This window comes from Drosophila sulfurigaster, chromosome X, assembly GCF_023558435.1.
Source record: "Drosophila sulfurigaster albostrigata strain 15112-1811.04 chromosome X, ASM2355843v2, whole genome shotgun sequence".
NCBI classification, from domain to species: Eukaryota; Metazoa; Arthropoda; class Insecta; order Diptera; family Drosophilidae; genus Drosophila; species Drosophila sulfurigaster.
In genome coordinates, this window is record NC_084885.1 from 29033780 (window position 1) to 29054246 (window position 20467).

At 34.3% G+C, this 20467-nt stretch overlaps 1 protein-coding gene across 1 annotated transcript in view; it reads right to left on the reverse strand.

The window, feature by feature from the left end:
* The window catches only part of LOC133847367 (GATA zinc finger domain-containing protein 21-like), a 70619-nt gene that overhangs the window by 49654 nt on the left and 498 nt on the right, over positions 1 to 20467 (reverse strand). The window lies entirely within an intron of this gene.

Below are 20467 nucleotides of genomic sequence, written 5' to 3' on the forward strand. Positions count from 1 at the left end.
GCCAGCTGCTGCTCTTCATCGTTTTGCCCATTATCAACGTCATTTGCAACACTTAAACTTTTGCATTAATGCAGCGCTCGAGTTGCGCCAGTGTCCAACCACTGACTCGACTGGCCAAGCTCCGCTTACCATCCTCCCCTCCCCTTCCCCGTCTCTCACCACCCCTAAGCAGTTTCCTCCTCGTTGGGCATGCAACAAATGACGCCTGCTCGCCATCCGCTTAATTTCGCTCATTCATTTCGGGCTTTTTATGTTGGCCAAGGACATGATGAGCGGAATTATGGCCACGATGCAAAAAAGTGCTGAGCAACAGTCCGGGCGTGAAGAGGGCAGATGTGGGGGAAATGGGCGAGGGAAAAGGGAAGAGGCAATGAGGAAAAGAGGAAAGCACAACAGCTGCTCTTAAGACGGCTACAGCAAATGAAAAATGCCAGGCAACATAATTGAACCGGTTACAAATCGGTTACGCAGCGGGTCAAACGGTAGTCAAACGGTTATGCAATGCTATTATTAACATGCACATAATAATCGGTTTATAATTTTTTCAATTGCAAGTTCTATAAATATTGTCATTATTTAATAATAGTTGAAATCAGTGTTGAATTAACGCTTTGCTTTAAATTTAATAATCATTTACCAGATTTTATAAATTTTTAAATTGCAAACTTTACGAATCTTATTGTTACTTCATTATAATTTATTAGGCCTGTTACAAAAAGTATAAGATTTGTATTAGTATATTTTCAAATACGCGCTTCCCATATGCAATAAGGCAAAACAGTGGAATATACCAAATTAATATACCAAAACTACTAAAATATGCCGATGACTGTATTTGGTATATCGACATACTAAAGCAATCAATATACATTTATTATATTACTACTATAGTTGACGGTATATTTTAGTATTTTTATACCAAAATACTAGAAATATATATTGAATGTATTAGTATATTGGTATACCAAATATAACTAGTATATATAGTATATACATTTATAGAATTTTTGGTATATTATTTTGCTATAAAATACTAAAATATTGCGACAACTATAGTTGGCTATATTCAGTATAGCGATAAAGTATAGTTGTCGGTATATTTTAGTATTTTTTTGGTATATTTTCAACATAATACAGCACTAATGTACCTTATTAAAAGTGAGTAACGGATATTTCACAGTCGAGTACATTTCTCTCTAGCTTTCTATATTTTGTTGTTTTGTTTTTGGTATATTTTCTTTCAACTCGATTTTGTTCTTTTATATAGTGCTGAAATAACTGAGAAAACAACACAAATATTCATAATACTCGTATATACATAATCATCATTAAATAATTCAAATACATAAAAACTTAATCGCTTTTGCATATTTTTGAAAGCAGTAAAAAACTGCCAAGCATAACCATCGTTTTACATTTTTTTTTTGCAAAAAGTAAAACATAAATATTTTGATGTGACATGTGTGTGTTAATAAAATAACAAAAAGATAGTAATATATTGCCTAACAAATACGCAAGTTTTGTCAACTAGCAAATGAATAATGCGTATACGTAATATTGCGTATACGTAATGAATTATTCATTTATTTGTCATGCTGCTTGACTTGACCAAAAATAGCTTATTACATGAAAAATAGTTTTATGTTCGAACAAATTCGATATTATAAATGCTTTTGCATACAACTAAATTCAAGTTTCGCTAATGTTATGAATGAAGCGTAACAGATGCGAATAAAACGCGAATGATTCACCCAAAAGAAAAAAAAAAGAAAAACATTCGTACACATTCGCCATTCATTCGTCAACAGAAGTTGGAAATTCTATGCGAAAATTGGCAACTATTGAAAGAGTCGCATGTAACTGACTTGCTGAGTGTGTGAGTGTGTGTGTGAGTGTACGAGTGTGCGTGTGTGCGTGTGTGAGTTCGTGTCGAGGTCGACTCAATTACGTTGGCAGCAGTCGCCATCGATGTGCTCAGTGCAAACAGAAATTTAAATGCGTCAGCAAATGGAACACAAAGGGCAGCAACAGCATGAGGTCGGGTCAGGGGTCACTCGAGGGATGTGAGGGGGGAGAGACGGGGTGACAGTGCAGCTTTAGTCAGTGGCATAGAAGTGTGTAATAAGTCGATGGGAGACACAGCGAGAGAAGTGGCAATGTGACTGATGACAACAAATTGCCAAACAACAAAAATGACAAAATAAATTAAATTGACTTGGCTTTGTTGAGTTGCGAGTGTGTGTGTGCGAGAGAGAGAGAGAGAGAGAGAGAGAGTGTGTGTGAGTGTGTGTGTGTGCTGCGCTTTTCCTATAGTTTTCCCTCATGCTGCACGCACAAAACTTGGCCAGCAACAACAACAAAGAGTAATGAAATGAGACAATTGAGGCACGCACCAGAGCAAAAGTGGAACGTCAAATGTCAGAGAACTCAACTCTCAACTGCCAAGTGAGAACTGCGAACTGCGAACTGAGAACTGCGACAGAGAAAGAGAGAGAACGAGAGCGAGAAGTTCGCTCTATGGAACTGGATCTCAGCGGGTCACGTACTGCCAACTGTCGACTTGTCAGTGGCAGAGTCTCAGCTTCAGCTTCAGCCTCAGCATCATATTCAACTGCAGCTTCTCTCACTCTTCCTCCGTCTTTGTCTCAGTCTCTGTCTCTGGCTTCAACTTCAACTCATTCGTGGCTGCCTGACTAACTGTCTGACTAACTAAAAGCCAAGCAAGCAACCAAACTAAATTAAAAACGGCAGCAGCAACGACAACAACAGCAACAACAACACAAACAGAAACAACAACAACGACAGCGACAGATAAAAGGAAATGAATAGCGAGTGTGTGAATAGTGAATACTGTGAATAACGCTGCGCTGGGCTGCGCTGCGCTGCCAGCAGGAAGCAAACCAAAGTCGATGCCCATTCCCCAAACTCCAACTCAAACTCCAACTCAAACTGAGCTCGAACACAACTCGTGAAGCTGCCACACACATTATGGCAATTTCCTTTTAACTTCGTCCAGGCGACAAACGCGTCACATTCAGTCATGCAAACCAAACATCTTTTTTAAGCATTCGATTTACTATTTGTAAGGCAGCTGTTGCAGTGCTTTCATTGATCATCTAGTATATTTTTTACTATATGGTATATTTTGGACGTAATGGTATATCAATATACCAGATTTAGATTTAGATTTACTATTTGTAAGGCAGCTGTTGCAGTGCTTTCATTGATCATCTAGTATATTTTTACTATATGGTATATTTTGGACGTAATGGTATATCAATATACCAGATTTAGACTTACTATTGTAATACAGCTGTTGCAGTGCTTTCATTGATCATTTAGTATATTTTTTACTATATGGTATATTTTATACGTAATGGTATATCAATATACAAGATTTAGATTTAGATTTACTATTTGTAATGCAGTTGTTGCAGTGCTTTCATTGATCATCTAGTATATTTTTTACTATATGGTATATTTTGGACGTAATGGTACATCAATATACCAAATATGGAGTTCAGAATATATCTTAAAATCATATTTTAGATTTCTTAAAAAGTTTTAAAATAAGTAAAAAATTTAATATACCAAATGAATATACTATATATTTGATATATTCTAAGAATTTTAATTCTAAATTGTTTCAGTGCCTTACTTGATTATCTGCTATATTTTGGTGGTTTAATACCAGTTGCGTATTTCGTAAAAAGATTTTAAATTAGTAAAATATCTAATAATAAAATTCTGAAAATATACCATATATTTTAATTTCTTTGGTTTAATTCTAGAATTTCCATTTTAAATATTTCAAAAAATGCAAAATATATTATATTATATGTTATTAAAATAGCAATATATACTTAACACTGTATTTGGTATAATGATATACCATTACGTCGAAAATATACCATATAGTACAAAGTATACGTTACTATCAATCATAGCAATTTTATTTATTCTACTTATTTAAAATCACTTCAAGAATTAAAAAATATTTTATTTTTCAAATATGTTTCTATAGATAGTTTCCTGTGATTTCCCTATACATTCCTAAAACTTCTCCCATTTTACTGTCATTATGAAAATCACTTGAGTTTGTCATTGCTTTTGACAGCTTTTGTCGCCTGCCGCGCATCACTTGGTTCTACATATTGTGCATGTATAAGTAGACGCCATGTGTATGCTGTCTCTGATGTGTGTGTGTGTGTGTGTGTGTGTGCGTGTATCGCGTTTGAGTATTTGTGGTTGCTTTTCCGTTACTTTACATTGACTTCCGCTGCAGTTGGTGCCGTGTACTCAAACTCAAACTCAACTCAACTCCAGCAAACCATCGAGGCAACCAACCAACCAACCAAGCCAGACAGTCCATCTCCATCCAGCTAGTGTTCTCTGCTTTCCCCCACGCCCCCTGTTTAACCAGCTAACCAAATGTCTGTGCTGTCCATAGGCAAGCATCTCTTCTCTTTTCCCTTTCCCTTCCCCCTCCACTCTTTCACTGTCCTTTTCCCTTTGCCACTGTCGCTGCCTCTGGCGCTTTGGCCAAATTTGATCCACTGTAAGCTACAGACGATGTTGCTGTTATTGCTGTTGTTGTTGTTGTTGTTGTCACAGCACGAACAGCAGCAGAGAAAAGTGAGAGAGAGAGAGGCAGAGGGGGAGTAGAGTGCGATGGCAATAGTCTGCTATATCGCCTATATTCAAGTTTGTTACTTTTGCGCGCTTTTCCTGCTGTTGCTGCTGTTGCTGCTGTTGCTGACAACAGACATCGAGTAGCTTCATGTGTTGCTGTTGTTGCTATGGCTGTTGTTGTTGTTGTTGTTGTTATTGCTCTGCTTATTGTCACATGACAAAAGCTGACGTGTCATCATTATCTATTGTTTTGCTGCGACAGTTTGTTGCCATTGTTGTTGCTGCTGTTGTCGCTGCCAATAGCAATCACGTCAGCAACAAAGTTGCAGCAACATTTTTACCAGCAATTGAAAACAGCTCTTCTTCTTCTGCTTCTTCTTCTTCTTCTTCTTGTTCTTCTTCTTGCTGTTGTTGACACTGTTTTGCCTTTGGCTGCCTGCCCGCTTTGCCACGCCGCTTGCCAAATAAACGTGGGCTAAACGCAACGCCTCGTATACGTAATCTGTCGCAGTCCTTTCCTAAGCAGCCTTCCCTCAAGCAACGAAAACAAAGCAAATCACATGAAAAACAAAAATACACACGCAGAATTTGTGCCAAATGATTGGCATTAAATTTGAATGTGAATTATTAAAAGTGAAAGTCATGAAGATGAATTGCGCGCAAGAGGGAAAAACACCTTTCAATCTCATACAAACTTGCATATGATCTTTTTTGTGCGTATTATTAAAACATAAAGGTCACCAGAGTTGTCTGAAAACTTTGTGTAATGACAGTCAAACTTGTTATCCAACAATGAGTATTTATACAAATGACAGCAAATTTCATATTAATAATTACTATTTCCTAAAGTAGTTAGCTTATCATTTTATGTACTAATCTCAGCTCTTTGTCATATATTGAATAATTATTTCATTACTTTAATCGTTATAATGAAGGAATTATAAATTCTCTTTTCAATCACAATTGCCTCTCAAAATATCACAGAACTGTTTACTAAATTCAAACGTGATCTAAGATTTCCTTTGTTTACTAAAACTCAATCGTTAGCATTAAAGTATTATATTATATAAAGAATAATTATTTCATAAATTCAATCGTTGTTGAGAATGAGAATGGGAATGAATTAAGAATTCTATTTTCAATCACTTTATATAGATAAAACAATTGCTTCTCAAAATATCACAGAACTGTTTACTAAATTCAAATGTTCTGATGAATGAACTCAGACTTGTTTTGTTCTATTTGAAATTTGGCAAAGTTCATGGCTCTGCATATTTATTTTAAAGCGTAACAGCTAAATGTAAATTTTGCAAAGAAGCATTCAATTTGAAATAATGGTTGTCAGAATTCGCTCAAATCGAAGACGCTTTCAACATTTTCAATTGTGTTTGTGTGTGTGGCAGAAGTTTTGCAAATTGTTGCCCCTCCAAGTTAAAAAGCGAAAATCTAATTTACTACTTGAAATATGCAAATACAGTGCAAGTGTTGTTGTTGTTCTTGTTGTTGTTGTTGTGGCTGCTGTGGAAAGTTGTTGTCAATTGTTGGCTGTTGGCCAGCAGCAAAAGTTTTCACTCGCTTTTTTTTTGTGCGCGTGGTTTCTTAATTTTAATTTCATAATGCAAAAATTTATGATTGCACAGTGCAAAACATAGAGTGAGATGGGGATAGACAGAGAGAGAGAGAGAGAGAGAGAGAGAGAGAGACAACTAATTTCATTGGCTTATTTGGTCAACGACAAAGTCCGAATTGCCACAACCCCAAAAATCATTTCCGCTTGTCTGCCACACTCACTGTCAAAGTGTTGGTGTGCGTGTGTGTATGTGTGTGTGTTGGTATGTGTATCGGTGTGTGTGTGTGTTGTTGAGACTTTGCACTTTACAATGTTTTCATTCAATTTGATGCATGTCATTTGCAGGCAACGCCAAAGTGCAGCAAGCCAAGCGACTCTCCGACATTACCTGCTGCCAACAGCAGCAACCAGCAACCAACTACTAGCAACAACAACAACTACAACAACAATAACATAAACTACTTTGCCAGCAATAACAACAATGAACACAACTAAACGTTGCCAACTTTTCAGTTGACGCATCATTTTGCAACTTCATTCTCAGCTAATGCGGCAGCTGTTGCAGCTTCAGTTTCAGCTGCAGCTGCAAGTGTTGCTGTTGCCCGTTGCTGTTGCTGCTGCTTTTACGCTTTATTATAATTTAAAGACAGACATACACAAACAATTCATGTCACTCTCGCACTTTGCTTCTCACTATCTCTCCTTTTCTCTATCTCTCTCTCCCTCTGTTGCTCCTTCTTTCTCTTTCTACTTCGGCCTTGTGACCATTTGCAGTTGCTGTTGTTGCGAAACTTCAACTTGAACGCCTCGTTGTCAGTATTAGAAGCATATAGTAATTGTGCATCTCATTCTCCTTCTTCCCGCCTCGTTTTATGCATATCTCTTTCTTTCTCTTTCTTTATCCGCATCTTATATCTATCTCTATCTTTAGTTCCATTTCGATATTCATCTTCATTCATATCTTCAACTCAACCTCGATTTCGTCCCAATATATAATTTCGCTCCTATATTATTTCTATTACCTTTTCTATTACCATTTCCTTTTACTATTTTACTACTTTATCTCTATCTCTATCTCTATCTCTATCTCTGCCTCTGAATACATAATTATATACATATCTCTATATATATGTATATCTTCATTTAAAGCTCCATCGCCATCGATATCCGCAACTCAATATCCGCTTTTGTCTTTATAACCATTATATCCATATCCCCAAATATTTCCATTTTTATTTGCATCTTTCGATTTTCATCTCTTTCCCTATTTCCATCTCTATCTACTACTCTATCTCTATCTCTAAATATATATGTATTTCTCTCTCTATATATATTCATTTAAATCTTCCTCACCATCAATATATCTAAATCTGTCTTTGTCTATAAAACTATTTCGTTCTCCATATTCATTTGTACTTTCAACTTTATTTCTATTTTAATCTTGATCTCTTTCTATGTTATATAGCTACCTCTATTTTCGGTGTCTACAACTCTATCTATCTATATGTAAATACATATAGCTTCATCTTCATCTTCAGCTTCATCTGCATCTACAATTTCCGCCTCAGTCTTTATTCATTTCCATATCTACATCTATCTATATTTTGATTTCCAACTTTCGACAACTGTCTACAACTCTATCTTAATCTCCAATTGCATATACATAACATATATTCTTCATGTTTATCTTCATCTATATATATATATATATCTTCATGTTTATCTTCATCTCCATCTCCATCTTAATTTCCGCATATCGCTTTATTTCGATTCTTATCTCTCTTAATTTCATTTTTGATTTTCATCTCATATCTATATCACTATCTCAGTTAATTTATATTTCTACCCCAATCCATATTTATCTGCTATTTCATCTGATTCCCTCTACATTCGCAACTTCATCTCCACCTTTTTGTTTCATTTCCATCTCTAAAGCTATCTGAACTCGGCATTCTCACATATATTATATTATTAACTCTATCTCCATCTCTTTCTCTAGTTTACCTTCATCTTTATTTCCATCTCAGCAACGCAATCGACAACTTCATTTTCATTTTCATCTTCATTCACATCGCTCGCTTGACAACAGCAGCAGATAGACGACAATTTTCGGTGTATGCACATTTATTTATTTTGTGTCAGTTTCGGTTACGTAAGTAAATTAATTAATTTTCAATTGCTTTAAATAAACAAACAGCTTGCCAAATACAACAACAACTACAACTACAACTACAACTACAACTACAACTAGAATAACAACAACGACAATGATTGCCATAACAAACATGCTAAAGTTGGAATTGTAGTTGCTGTCTGCAAGGTTTGGGGTTGGGGTTGGGTTTCGGGTTTGGGTTGCTTTTGTTCGAATATGCTCCAGATGGGGTGGACAGAACACGTAGCAGAACATTTTCCAGACAGCTCGTTAAACTCACGAAGACGAAGTCTTGTCACTGCCACACATTCTGATAATTTTCCACAAAAACTGCTAATTAAGTGTTGTACAAACTGTTCCCAAAGCCATGGCCAAAATAAAACAAAATTCAACTAACTTAATAACACTAAATATGAAGCCAACAAAATTCTGTATTATTTAGTTTTTCAAAACTAAAATTCATTCCTTCCTTCTTTTCGCACTCTTCAATTTGATAAAAGTCTGTTCAAAGTTTTTACTACGTATTAGTAAAAATTTGATAACAAACATAACAGAAATCTATAAATAAATTACTTAAAACAATAAGAATATTGAAAATCAAAAGAATCGAATATTAAGAATCTCTTTTATGCGAATATATTTGCAGGCAACGTGTGCAAAAATTTTGATAACATGCTTTGAAGAAAACCACGGAAAATACAACAACAACAAAAAAAAATGAATAAGAAAATGAATGCCAATAAAGACGCTTAATCAAATACTGAATAATATACTGAATAGTGAAAAAACCTTTCTTAATATAATAAATAAAATAATAATAATAATAAAATAGGTAAAACAAGCAACAACAAAAAATGAACTAATAAGCATGCAATCTTATGAAGATGCTTAATAAAATACTGAATAATATACTGAATAGTGAAATATAAATCTCTGTTAATAGCTATCTATGTATTGTGATAGCTATATTCGACTGTTGACTTAATAATTATAAATAATAATAATAATTAAGTATGTAATTTCAATAAGCTATTAAGTATTTTTAGTCTGAGGCATTTTTTATTACAGTTACTTACTTTTCCAAGATTGAAAATATTTCAATATTATCATTGAATTATGTTCTTTATAAGATCTTCTAAAAAATTGATATGAAAATTGAAAAATGTTAATGTTCGCGTTGTCTTGTCAATATCGTTTTGCTGCATAACTTTGCAAAGCTCAATACATGAAATATCCATTTCAATCGGTGTTAAAAACAAATTCAAATGCAATTGCAATTCAATTTGATTGCCAAGACATGTTTGTTTTTTATATTTTTTTTTTGTTTCTGCTTTATGGATGAGATTAAGTTGAAACTTTAAGCAGAAATTTGTCACAAAATGGCTTCTGTCTCAAGCATTTTTGCGCCCTACTCAATGTTGGCACAACAGCAACATTTATGTCTCAATTTGGAGCAAAAATGTGACGAAGAATGCCGCCGTAGATTTTAGGTCGTAGTCAATGTCTTGCTCTTGGTCTCGTTCTCGTTCTTAGTCCTTGATGGGTCTTGTGGTTCTTTAGGTTTCAGCTTGTGTTTAGCTGCTTTCTGTTTCTGTTGCTGTTTTTTTGTGTGTGTGTGTTACTCAAAAGGGAAAAGTGTTTAATTAGCGGAAATAACAGCAATGCTGCTGCTTTAAGCATTTTGCTCTTAACTTTGTGTTGCTCTTTGGCTCTTTGAAGCTTTTACCACAGCGAATTCACCACGAAAATGAGCAAATTTCAGTTGAAGTGCGCAAGTCACACGATGTTGAATAGACGAGAAATCTCTCGCACTTTCTCGCTCTCTCTCTGCATTTCTCTCTCTCTCTTTCTCGTTCTCTCTCTCTCTCTCTATCTCTCTGCAATTCATTCGCTCTTCTGTGGCGTAGTTCGCAGTCCTTTGACTTTGGCGCCCAGCCCCAAAAACGAATATGTTTTGCATTTAAATGGCAACTGTGGCGACGGCGACGGCGACGGCTTCTCGCTCTTTGTTGCAATTGTCTTGCGGCGATGCTGCCACAAACAGCTGCAGCAGCAATAGCAGCAACAGCAGCAGTTGCTGCTGCCATCAGCAATCGCAGCAGTTGGAGTCGCAGCCTTTGCAAGTGGGTCACTGGGACAGCAATCAACAAACAGTCAGCAGCGCAGCGTTGCGTTGCATTGCCACTTGCCACATGCCACATGCCACTTGCTACTTACAACTTGCAACTGAACTTCCGCGGCCCTGACGTCACAGCTCAATCGTCTCATCATCTTAACCCTTTTTCCAGCCAGTCAAATCAATTGCATTGCAAAGCTCCAAACTCGAAGCTAGACGCGCAAGCGTGCAGCTTTAAAAGCGAGAATTTGATAAGCAAAATGCGTACTGAACACGTTTATTTACTTTATTTACTGCTTCAATATCAAATTCAAACTGAACAGCCAACTTAACTAAGTTTAATAGATGAAAGACAAACGAGTTAATGTCAGAGTTCATTGCAGTTAACTTCATTTTGAGAGGAATATCATAATAAGCATTTTAAAGCAAGTTAAGTTTAAAAAGTAAATTGCAAACAGCAGTAAATAAAAGTACGCAGAAAGAACTTTAATTCACTATTTTAAGAATAAAAAAACTAGAAGTTTCCATAAACAAAATTTAAAAAGAGAAGCTTACAAAATAATACGAAAGAGTATTAATGAAATAAGTATTTTATAGAACAATTATTGAAGACAATCGTTGAAAAGCAATAAAATTCAAATACAGCGTTGATATTATATGAAAAATGCAAATTCAGAGAAGTTTTTCAATGGCATACTACAAAAATTAAGTACTATAAAAGAAAAATACAAATAACTGCCATACCTACTAAAGAATGTCAGAAAAAGGCAGTACAATATTCGAAGAAGAATGTATTAAGGAAACACTTCAAATAGAAAGTATAGTCCGAAAATAATACAATTTTCGATAGAAGCACAATATAAATATATATCAATATACCAAATATCACTTTTGGTATATTTTAGTATGACTAGGAAACTGGTATATTTTGTACTTGGTGGTATATATTCAGCGTAGTACTATGTCAATATACCAAATATAGCTTTAGGTATATCTTAGTATTTTTGGGGTATATTATTTTGGTATATTTTCTTAAAAATAAACAGTTATGTTTTTTTTATTTAATTTTTTTAATTCCAGCTTCTTTCCTTACTCCTGAAATATAGCAAATTCATAAAATATGTCAAATTAATATACCACATATATCGTAAAATATACCGATAGCTATATTTAGTATATTCATCAAATACTACATTCAAAATATACCATAGAGTTCACAAATATACCAGATTTTCAGCGCCAACTAAAGTATGAGAAATTATCGACTAGACAACAATGAATGTAATTGTATTATATATAAAATAACTGTAATATCTATAATTTCCGCTACAGCTGGAGTGGAAGTTAGCTTGATTAGGAAGTTAGTTAGATTCCCATTGAAATAGTTATTAGAATTCCTCCCGTACCGTGGTCAAAAATCAAGGAATAATGATTGAGTATATATATTAACTTTTATTATGAAGATGTTTGGCACTAATATTAAGTGCAAGTATTCATAATAATCGTTTGGACTCGCCTATGCGAATATCTTCTAATCTAGCACAACAAATGAACATCGCACACTGTGTGCTCTGGACTTTGTTTACTGTCGTGGGAGGCGCAAGGTGATTTGCCACGCCCACAGAGAATTTGTTGCTGCTTGTACTCATGTTGTTGTTCTTGCTGTTGTTCTTGTTGCTGCTGCTGTTGATGCTTAGCTGATGCGGCCAGCGGCAACGCTGCTGGCAAAGTTTATCGCGGCGTCTCCAAATGTTTTTCTTATATTATACCCTACATTCGAGTGCACAAAATGGGTAGATTGGCAACGAGAGTTGATGGATTGTAGGAATTAAAAAAATATACATTTATATTTTATAAAAAGAACTAAGATAGCTAAGCGAAATCTCACTGTTTCTTCGAAAATATACCAAAATAATATACCACAAAAATACAAAAATATACCTAAAGCTATATTTGGTATATTGACATAGTACTACGCTGAATATATACCACTAAGTACAAAATACACCAGTTTCTCAGTCATACTAAAATATACCAAAAGTGATATTTGGTATATTGATATAGTACTACATTCAAAATATGCCAAATTTGCAGCCGAAAATACTAAAAAATACCAGACGCTAAATTTAGTATGTACCATTGAGCTCAAAATATACCAGTTTCTCAATATATTGGCGTAGTACAACTACAATCAAAATTTGTTAGATTGTTAGGTAAAAATACTGACATATACTAAAAGTTAAATTTGGTATATACCATATACCAGTTGCTCAATCTATTGAGATAGTACAGCTACATGCTAAATATGCCCGAATGTAAGTCAAAATTTGGTATATACCATTAATTATAGAATATACCAGATTGTCATTCATATTAAAATATACATTCAAAATATACCGGATTATTAGCCAAAAATACTACAATATACCAAACTCTAAATTTGGTATATTCCATTGAATATAAAATATACCAGCTTTTCAGACAAAACAATTAAAACCTGTTGTAAAATAGTAAATATAAATATGCCTGTAAATATTTGAAACTCATACTGTGATTAATTCCCATTTCGTTGTTCATATATGTATGTACAACTTGTTAATTAAATAAATTTATTTTATAAAAAATGTGAAACTTGGCTTTAAATAGTTATGGGGAAAAGTCAAGTTTAGCTGATAAAATTGTAATCCCCATTGTAGGATATCTTATCGCCGGGCTTTGGGTACTTAACTGTCACTTGCGTGTTTTATTATATTTTTTTATGATTAAGTTGCTGCTGCACAAAATGCGGTGCAAAATGTTGAGCGGCAAAACTTTTTTGTAGCCAGTCGGTTGATGTTGTTGTTGTTGTTGTTGTTGTTGTCGTTGTTGTTGTTGCTATTATTGTTGCGCGGCCGTCGTCGACGACGTCAGCGTTGTTTTTATTGTTGATGGCATAATAAGAGTGCAGATTTTTTTTCTTTTCTTTTTTGTGTTGCTGCTGTTGAATCTTGTTTTTTTTGTATTATTAAATTGAAGTTGCGAGCAGTTTTAAGCGATGCCAGAAGCAGCCACAACGACAGCAACAGCAGCAGCAACAGCAACAGCTAAGCCAATGCAAAAATAAAATGGCGTCGCAGCCATAAAAGCAGCAGAAGAAAGAATGAAAGATAGAGCAGCAACAACTACATACAAGCAAAAAAGAACGACAAGTGGAAGCGGCAAGCAGATGGAGCCAAGAAGGATGCAGCGATGACAGCAACAACAGCAACAACGGCAACAAGGGAAGCAACAGCAAGTACGACAACAACGAGCAACAAAGCGATGCATGCAAATTAACGCAGAGGCTCAGATTAGGCGTAGCAAATGGGGCAACAACAGAGCGACACAAAAATGAAGTGAAGTAGCAAGTAAAAAAAGAGAGAGCCAGAGAGAGAGAGAGAGGGATAAACACAGCTGAGGCTGAATTGCCAGCGACAGCAGTAGAAAAGAAATTAAACTTTATGTTATTGATGTTTACGTCGGGCGCACGCGGCGTATGAACAATGTGCAAGCAGTTGCAGCTTACAACGAACATTGCGATTGCGAGAGCAGCAAAAAACCAAAAAAAAATAAGTGAAAATAGAGGCTACAAATCACTGGCGAGCTTAGCGTACTATAACTTGAGAGCAGACTTTCTATTTCATACTTTTATGCTCTTGGAAATAGGAAACTTAAGCGCTAAGCACATCTATATATTTTTTTTTATATTCTTTATTTATTTACAATCTATCTATCTAAAGATAATAAGTAAATTTTATGGCTAAGCACATCGATTTAGTTAACAAATTTACCTTTTAAAACTTATATTACTTCTTCTATTATGTTTTAAAATATACCAAACTAATATACCAAAAAATACTGACATATGCCGAAAACTTTATTTGGTATATTAATATTATATAACCCGCGAGCAGAGCGATATTATTTTTAAAATATACCACACTCATATAACAAAAAATACTAAAAAAATATACCACACTCATATAACAAAATATACTAAAAATATACCAACAGTTTTATTTGATATATTCATATTTTATTACCCGCTAGCTATACTAAGCTAATCTACAGAAAAATACTGAAATATACCAAATGCTTCATTTAGTATATTGATATAATATAACCAGTGAGCAGAGCGATATTATTTTTAAAATATATCACACATATATAACAAAAAATACTACAAATATACCAAAAAGCGTTATTTGGAATAATAATAGAATAATAATATCTCATTTCAGCTGCCAACAAGTGTAAACAAAATTTTCAGGCTCAATCAAGTTATTATTTTACTATCTGCTATTTCAATTGTTTGCTTGCATTTTATGTTTTAATTATGAGGAAAACAAAATCAAATTTTCCTTTACACTTCATCTTCTTATTTTACTTGAATTGCATTATTCTCATTTAGTATAAAAAGTAAATTTCGTTTGATTTTTTAATTAAAATTCTCGTCATTTGTCAAGTAAATGGTATGAAATAAATTAAACATGAAAATTAAAGAAAAAGCCAGCTAGTTTATTAAATTAAAATTGCACAGCAAACAACAATAAAAAATGAACTAATTGGCATTTATTGCATCGGACTTGTGAAATACATTTATTGACCACAAGTCTTTAATTGAATAGTTTTATTTGATAGCTGCCAAAGCAATTGAACGGCAGTCTGTTAACATTTTAACAGCACAATTTTAAAAGAGCACTTTACTTATTAAAAATGAACATAAAACGGCAAAAGCAAAAGCGAAAAAAAAAAAAATTGAACAGGAAGAAAAATCACAACTCTGTAAAGAGGCGAGTTGAGAGTTGAGCTCTCAGCTTGATTTGATTTTGATTTTAGCTTGAAAAGGCGAAGAGTGGAAGTGGAAAGACGGCAGACGAAGAAGAAGAAAGGACGGAGCGTTGGGCGTGTTTTTGGTTTTGGCTTTGGCTTTCGACTCGAGGGGGGGGAAGCGGGGGAAACACGCCGAGAGACTGCCAAAAAGGCAAATCAAATTGTCGCCTATTAGCGCAATTAACTGAGACACCAGCTCAGAGCCAAGTCACATGGAATCGCAGGGCAATTCAAGGGTTTCCTCGCTAGCTTCTTCTCCTCTTCCCCTCTTACCCCTCCTTCTGCTACCCCTTTATTGCCCACACACAGGGTGTGCGACCAAATAAGCCGCAGCGCAGCCAACGGGGGCGTATGAAGCAAAAGCAAAAGCAAAACTCTCGCTTGCCTTCCAGGGATAGACAGTTTGCATGTGTGTATGGGAGTGTGTGTGTGTGCGTGCGTGTTCAGCTGGCAAATTGGCAAACACAAAACACAAGCAGCAACAACAACAACAGCAACAACAACATTGTTTAAATTTGATGAGCATTATTAAAAATTAATCAAAAATTTGCATTTATTTATATACTACAAACTCGCACACACACACAAACACGCTCGCTCTCTCTCACACTCGCTCTCTCTCTCTCTCTCTCTCTCTCTCTCTCTCTCTCTTTGTCTCTCTCAGACACACACACACTTGTATCTCCCTCTTGAGGCAACCGCACTTCAAACCTGAAACTGAAACTGAAACTGATGTAGACATTTACTGAAAATTACGTAAATTAAATTTGTTTTTATGGCGGACAGACGCTTAAATGTGCACACACACACACACACACACGCACACACTCAGCAGGAACTGAAAAGGGCAGCTTAATAAGCACCGGCCACATACGCAACCCAAAAACAAAATGAAATGAACAAAACTCTCAGAAGCAGTCGACCCCACAGGCCAAGCGAACCAAGCCAATGCCAACACACACACACACACACACACACACTACCCACACATACACACTCGGATGTTGCCATCAGCAGCAGCAGGCTGAACGGGGCTACAAAGTAATAAGCCCCACAACGGGAGGCGCCAGACCTTAGGTCATGCCCAAGCACCCTGGTAATAATGTGGTAAACTCTCCGGCCAAATGCCTCCTTCGACAAACCACCCACAGAGCAAAAGAGCAAGAGAGAGAAAGAGAAAGAGAGAGAAAGAGAAAGAGACACCACCCAACAAGAATAACCATCTAACAGCCTTTCATTTCCTTTCTTTCTCTCTTCCTCTTCGAGGAGAATGTGTGTGAGCCGCGATTGTTAACAAATAAGCATAACACAAGACGCCTACGACAAAGTCCAGATAATGCCAAGGGTTAAAGAAGATATTTACATGCATTTGCTAGACTATCAACAACAAACAAAAAAAGTGACCATGGAGGAAAGTGTTAAACCAAAGCAGAGCTAAAGGATTGTTTGGCAATATTTGGCAAATTATTTAACAGAAAGTATCAGAAGAATGCTATAAGAATAGTAAATAAATATAGGAATAATTCTAGAAAGTAAAAACACTCAAGAATATATATAAACATTTCTTAATGCAAGAAAAGATAGTGTCTGAATAATGGCATATGACTAATAAATAAATTGATAAATTTAATATATGTATGTAGAAAATATAAAAACATTCAAAGACAATTTAAGGAATAACGAAAAATATATAAGAAACACTTTCCTTTCAAGTATCAGAAGAATTGTGGAAGCATAGTAAATAAATTGCAGAAAAAGAAGAGAAGCTTTTAGTATTTTTTTGACTATATGTAGCAGTTAATTTTACAGAAGAATATCAAGAATGAAAACATACATACATGATATTAAAAAAAAAAACACTTTAAATTCAGAAGCATCGTAGAATAGTAGTAGAATAACAGCAGAAAAATACTAATAAAAACCAGGTAAAAACCATGAGAAAATTTTGAGATTAACCTACGGAAGAACTAAAGAATTGCTTGACAGTATTTACCACCAAAATTAGAAGAGTAGTGAAGGAATTAAATTTAAAAATATAAATAGAAAATTGAATAAAATTAATTTCTTGTATTTTGGCTGCCAAAAAAACTAAAAGTTCTAAATACATAGTAGAAAACCAAAAAAGTAAATACAAAAGAATTTAAAATACAATTTTAAGCTACAGAATATCTAGATTCAGCAAAGAATCTAAACACAGTTTGGCTGAAAAGTGGCAGAAGCTGTTGAATGTCAAGTAAAAGATTTGAAGTAGAATAGAAGCAGAATTCAAAAAAGGAAATAAACCCCAGTCCCCTAAACAAAAATGTGTGTCAATAATTAGCAAAGAATAGAGCAAAATCTTGGCAGAAGCATGTTAGAGAAGTAGTTGATTATTGAAAAACAAACTAAGAAGAAAAGCGAACATGTTCACAAATTTAATGCCAAACATAAAACAAAACAATGAAATAAGTCTGCAGATTACAAAGTGAGCACAGATAAGCTAAGAAAAAATGAAAGAAAAAAATGAAAGAAAAGAAAAAAGCTGCAGCCAAAAAAGAACCAAAAACAAAATAGGAAAATTGTTATTATTAGAGCTAAGCAGTAAAAGAAAAGCATAACATATAAAAGAATTAAGAAATTAAGAGCTATCCAATATTTAAAAATGAAATTGTCGAAGAATCCATTATAAAGCGATTACTTTAGCTGATTGACTTATCTATTTTGTTGAAATGTAAATAAATGCTGTTTGAAGAAATATGCTGTGAAATGTCAAATGTAATTTAAATCTTATGAAGGTCATTTTGATGTGTGTGTGTGTGTGTGTGTGTGTGTTGAACTCTTTCATCTGCTGAAAAGTTTACTTATTGCCATAAATTACTTAATTTGTTTACCTTTTCAAAGCCGCTTTAACAATTGAAAGCCCATTGAGCTTGTCAACATTTAAACCAATATCCAAAACTCGTTCGATTCGACTGCGATGCAATGTAACAAAAAGCAAAGAGCAGAAAGAAAGATAAAAAACGCCCCCAAAAAAAAAAGAGATTTTCAAATTGAAGGGCTTGCCTCGTTACTTTCAATGTCGTTGCGACAACAAAATAACTGGCAAAAAGTTTCATTTACAAGCAGCAGCGGCAACAAGAACAAATATCAATGATATGTTTGTTAAAAAACACGACAACGCCAAAAATAAAAAACGACGACGACGACGAGTCGCGTCCCATGTCCGTGTCCATGGCGTAGGCGTCGACTCGAGTTGGCAAATTTTTGGATAGGTCATGTACTTGGCAGCATCCACAAACCCATTCCCCCCTCTTTCCCCCTTTTCCTCTTTCCACCATTCACCCATTCACTCCCCCTGACCCGCCTCTTGCGCATCAGTTGTGGCAAAAGTTTTTGGCCCAGTTGGGTCATGAATCCTTTGGGCCTAACATTCCTTTTTTTTTTTTTTTTGCCTTTGCCTTTGCTATGGGTGTTTTTGTTGCCCGGTCTGTGTGTTGTCCGGCGTGCGCTCTTTAGCTGACACTGCGAGATATTTTCTCGCTCTTACCCAACTCAATTTGAGCCCAGAACTCAACCCCAAACCCAAGCCCAAACCCAAACCCAAACCGTACTCAAGCCAAGCTAAATAAACAACCAACCAATAATTGTAAATTAAAATTGAAATGAATGAGCAAAAGCGCGAAACCCAAAAAAAAAAAAAAACTCGCAAAACCCTTGAACTCAACCCCAAGTAAATCTAGTATTTTTATTTTTTTGCATTTCATTCGACAAATAATCGAAAGAGCAAATTATGAGCATGTAAAGCGCATAAATAAAGCAACACATGTGTGCTTAGTATTTCATTGTAAACAATCAGTATGCGGCTGCTTTAAAAATACCAAAATAGAGTTCATTAAATACCGAACGAAATGGCAATATTATTTGCTGCGAAATTTTATCGACAGTGCTTTAGCAAATTAGGAGAATATAAAGCGCATCAGCAAGGCCACATATTTGTATTTATGGTATTTATGGTACTTATGGTATTTATAGTATTTATAGTATTTATAGTATTTAAAATTTTTATAGTATGTAAAGTTTTTATTGTATTTTTACGATTTTTAGTATTTTTAGTATTTATAGTATGTATAGTATTTATAGTATTTTTAGTACTTATTGTATTTATAGTATTTATGGTAATTATAGTATTTTTAGTACTTTTAGTATTTATAGTATGTGTAGTATTTATAGTATTTATGGTATTTATAGTGTTTATAGTATTTATGGTATTTATGGTATTTATAGTATTTATAGTATTTATAGTATTTTTTTGCATTTATAGTAGTAACAGTATTTATAGTATTTTTAGTAATTATAGTATTTATAATATTTGTAGTATTTATAGTATTTTTAGTATGTATAGTATTTATTGTATTTATAGTATTTATAGTATTTATCGTAGTTACAGTATTTATAGTACTTATGGTATTTATTGTATTTATAGTATTTTTAGTATATATATTATTTATATAATTTATAGTATTTAAAAATACCAAAATAGAGTCAATTAAATATAAAACTAAATAATGATTTTATCGATAGTGATGAGAATATAAAGCTCATAAAAATGTGTGTGTTGCTGTGCTTAGTATTTATAGCATATTATTGCATATAATCAATCAGTATGTGGAAATTATTAATACCAAATAAAAAGATAATCGGACGAGCTTAAGACAAATTCAATAAATAAACAAATAAGACAACATATCTGTGCTTGGTATTTTATCATAATTGGCTACTTTAAAATATACACAAATATACTAAATTAAATACCAAATAATGGTAATGGTAATATTCTTTATCTCTCACTTTCTTTCCTCTATAAAAGAGGCAATCTCAAATTATTAGTATTAACTATTTTCTGCTGTAAAAACTACCTTGAAGAAATCAGTTGAATCCACTTTTATATAAGAATGAAAAATCCAAAATAGTAGAGAAATAGTTATCAAATTCTGATTTCACACTTCTCTAAACTTTAAAGCCTAAACACTTGCCCATATCTAGCCGACGACTGTGCCATTGGATTCTCAATTTCTTCCCTCTCTATAGCTCAAACTCCAACGCTTTCTCCCCCCGTGTTTCTCCCACTCTTTGTCAACATTTCTCGCACGCTGATGAAAAGAAATTG